The sequence below is a fragment of the Mastomys coucha genome, unplaced genomic scaffold, assembly GCF_008632895.1.
Source record: "Mastomys coucha isolate ucsf_1 unplaced genomic scaffold, UCSF_Mcou_1 pScaffold20, whole genome shotgun sequence".
Lineage (NCBI taxonomy): Eukaryota > Metazoa > Chordata > Mammalia > Rodentia > Muridae > Mastomys > Mastomys coucha.
Genome location: NW_022196903.1, coordinates 43,753,575 through 43,756,858, shown reverse-complemented (window position 1 = coordinate 43,756,858; position 3,284 = coordinate 43,753,575). Strand labels below are relative to the sequence as shown.

General features: G+C 42.8%; 1 long non-coding RNA gene across 1 annotated transcript; it reads left to right on the top strand.

The window, feature by feature from the left end:
- Nucleotides 1-614: 614 nt before the first annotated feature.
- Nucleotides 615-1,348, top strand: LOC116098886. Its single transcript, XR_004121981.1, has 2 exons — nucleotides 615-772; nucleotides 1,178-1,348. It is a non-coding gene; the product is annotated as an uncharacterized LOC116098886 (long non-coding RNA).
- Nucleotides 1,349-3,284: the final 1,936 nt, after the last annotated feature.

The window sequence follows — 3,284 nt, the reverse complement described above, 5'->3', positions numbered from 1 at the left end:
GGGAGGGAGGGAGGGAGGAAGGGAGAGTGGTTGCAGAAAGAGAATAGGGAGGGGGGTGTATCCATGTATATATATATGGATAATGACGTAATGCAGATAAAGGTGGGAGGTGAGCCAAGTGGATTCTGGGAATATGGTGGCTGTTGTCTTGGCAACAGGTCTGTGGGTCGCTGTCACCTGTGTGATGTCATAGGTTTGGGAGGTCCTAATGTCAATAGTCTTTCTTTCCAACGTGGCCACATTGAATAAACCTCTGCTTTATTTTTTCTGCTTTCCACTTTTAATTAGACAGTAATCTGTTGCTCTTTGCAACCCCAGGCCTAGAGTATGCAAGCTTGCTGTTTCTGTATCCTCTTCGTATTTGCCTGGGAACGCATTTTAATGATGATTTCTGTCTCACCATTTCATTTGATAGCTCTTGTCAAGGCCACTGTGACCCCCATGGTTTTAAACTTACAGACCGTTCTCAGCTTTTTTTCTTGTTTCACCCAACAGGTTAAACCGTAGAAACATGTAACCTCTCACGCTATCTTAGTCCTGGAGGCCAGAAGCCTGAGGTCATAGCTCTGGCAGAGCCATGGTCCCAAGGGTTGTGGGAATGACTGTTCTTTGTCTCTTTCAGCTCCCAGTGGCTCTTGGCAACCTTAGGTGTTTCTGCCTTTGTCTTGGGGTGTCTCTCCTTTGGAGACCAAATTTCCATATTCTTCTAATGAATGATCCCTGTGGTGTATAGAGAATGATCTGTGATTGCTGTACTTTTGGTTTCAAATAGGTGAGTCATTATGAATTTAATGTAAGCAAAAGTACAAGAAGAAATATCAAGTAGCCGAGAGATGAGATCCCTTACAACAGCCAGTAGGAACAGCTGGAGTAGCCTGAAGGGGAGAACACACAAAGCCAAAGGGCAAGCAGCAAGCAGCAGGTTGCGGGGGTTACATTTCCAGCAGAAAGGACCAGGGAGGTCCCGCTGAAACAGTCACGTGGGAGCTCTTGATCAAAAGAACCCGCGGCAGACTATACTCTACACGAGAGCTTCTGCCTTCTCATCCCCCCCCCCGCCCCCAGGCTTTTACAGCCTGGGATAAAAACAGTGACCTCCTCTGTGAGAAGTGGTTTGCCTTCTAGCTATTCTCAGGGCTGCACTGTTTTTAATACTGTTTTTCCTTCTCTCTGATAGATGGAGGCCAGCCTCCCACAGGATGAGGCGTCTGGGGGTACACTTGAAATAAACATTCTACAGTCTGAGACAAGAGCAACCAACCAACCAACCAGCAGGACAACCAATGAGATCCTTGGTTCCAGAATCCATTCTGAATAAGCACAAATGGCATAAAACAATTTACCAATATAACTTATACTATATTTATATATTATATTATACTTATAATTTATATTACAACCTAAGTGGACACATTCTGATCATTGTGTATACTCATGAAACTATAATCACAACAAAGAATATTTCTATCCTCTGAAAAATTCCTATGTCCCTTGGCAGGGTCTCCTTCCCTGACACTGAACCCCAGGACCACTGATCTTTTTGTGTCTTTATATTAGTTTACATTTGTTCAAATGACCTCACTGTACATGAACTCAGTTGCATCTGTGCAGTGAACTCATAGTGCGTGAATGCACTTGAATCTGGCTTCTTTCATTCCGTATGACGACTTGACATCTATCCTTGTGTTAGATTCCAGAGTGGGTCCCTCACTCAAGAAGAATCAGGAAGGAGATCGCTGCAAATTGCATGCGGTTTTTATTGACAGTATACTGGGGTCATCCTGCATTCAGAGCAAAGGCAACAACCAGGGACAAAAGCACACACACTTTTTATACCTTTCAGTACGTAGCTTTACAGCATGAGTTGGTTATCTCTCATTGGTGGAGCCCGTTGTCTTTTGTTCTCATTGACCTTTATGCCCCAGGTGAGAGGGAGATACTGATTGCAACGTAGGAGGGGTGGGGGGAGATCCGCCCTCCCAGGGTTTCCTGGAGCAAGGCATTTCTTGGGGATGGGTGTTTGCTCTGTAAACTTTTCTGAAGCTCTGTCTTTAGGCTAAATGGACATTCCTTGCTCCTTGGTATTTTTATGAGGTGTCCCTATTTGCTCAATTCTTACACTTGCTGTGTGTATTACTAGTTTGTTCTTCCACATTGAGAGCACCAATAGAATCTTTATTCACACGCTGATTTCCCAACTTTGGCTAATACAAGTTAAATCTGTTGTAAACATTTGCAGATAACATTTGCAGAGACAGTCGTGGCCTTCTGTTTCTCTTAACACACAGGAGTTGGTTCTTATGTTAAGTGACACTTTTTAAGGAAGCAGCAAGTTGTTTTTACAGAACTTTTGCATTTCTGAAAGCAGTGCAAACACTTCCATTGATTTCACATCTCTGTGGGCACTCAGTTCTGTCAAGTTTAAAATTTTAACCATCCTAATTTGTATAGGTATGATATCATACTGGTTTTAAGTTTCATTTCCTGAAAGCCAAGTGATATTGGAATATTTTCATGTATTTACTGGAGATTTTTATATATCTTTTTGTGTCTGTTTGGAATAGTTGGTCTTATGCAGTTTATTGTGAGGAGATAATGAGCTATGTTGAAAGTTTCCATTGAAGCTTTCAACTATGGTATTAGCATCCTTTATAGTTATAATTTATCAACATCACTGATTTTCTTTTGTTCTTGAGAGAAGGTCTTATGTATCCAAGATTGGTCTTGAACTCTGTGTAGTAGAAGAAGACCTGGAAATTCGGACCTTCTTTCTTGAGTATAGGGATCATCGTTTTGTACCACCAACTCTGCTTTTATTTGGTGCTGAGGACTGACTCAGAACTCTGTGCATGCAGAACAGGCCATCTAAAATATTTAATGCCCCCAATCTTGGCCCATTTTATTTATTTATTTATTTTATGTATATGAGTACTGTAGTTGCTTTCAGACACACCGGATGAGGGCATCGGATCCTGTTACAGATGGTTGTGAGCCATCATGTGTTTGCTGGGAATTGAACTCAGGACCCCTGGAAGGGCAGTCAGGGCTCTTAACTGCTGAGCCATCTCTCCAGTCCTTAGCCCATTTTAAAAACTGGGCTAGTTGGGGGGTCTTGAGATGACTTAGGGGGTGAGGTGTTTGTCTGGAAAGCCTGGAGACCTGAATTTGATCCTGGCACCCATGGAAGGAGAGAACCAGCTCTGCAAAGCTGTCTCCAGCCTCCACATGTGTGGCTTGGCATGTGCAAATCCTAGAGCATACACACATGTACACACACAAACACA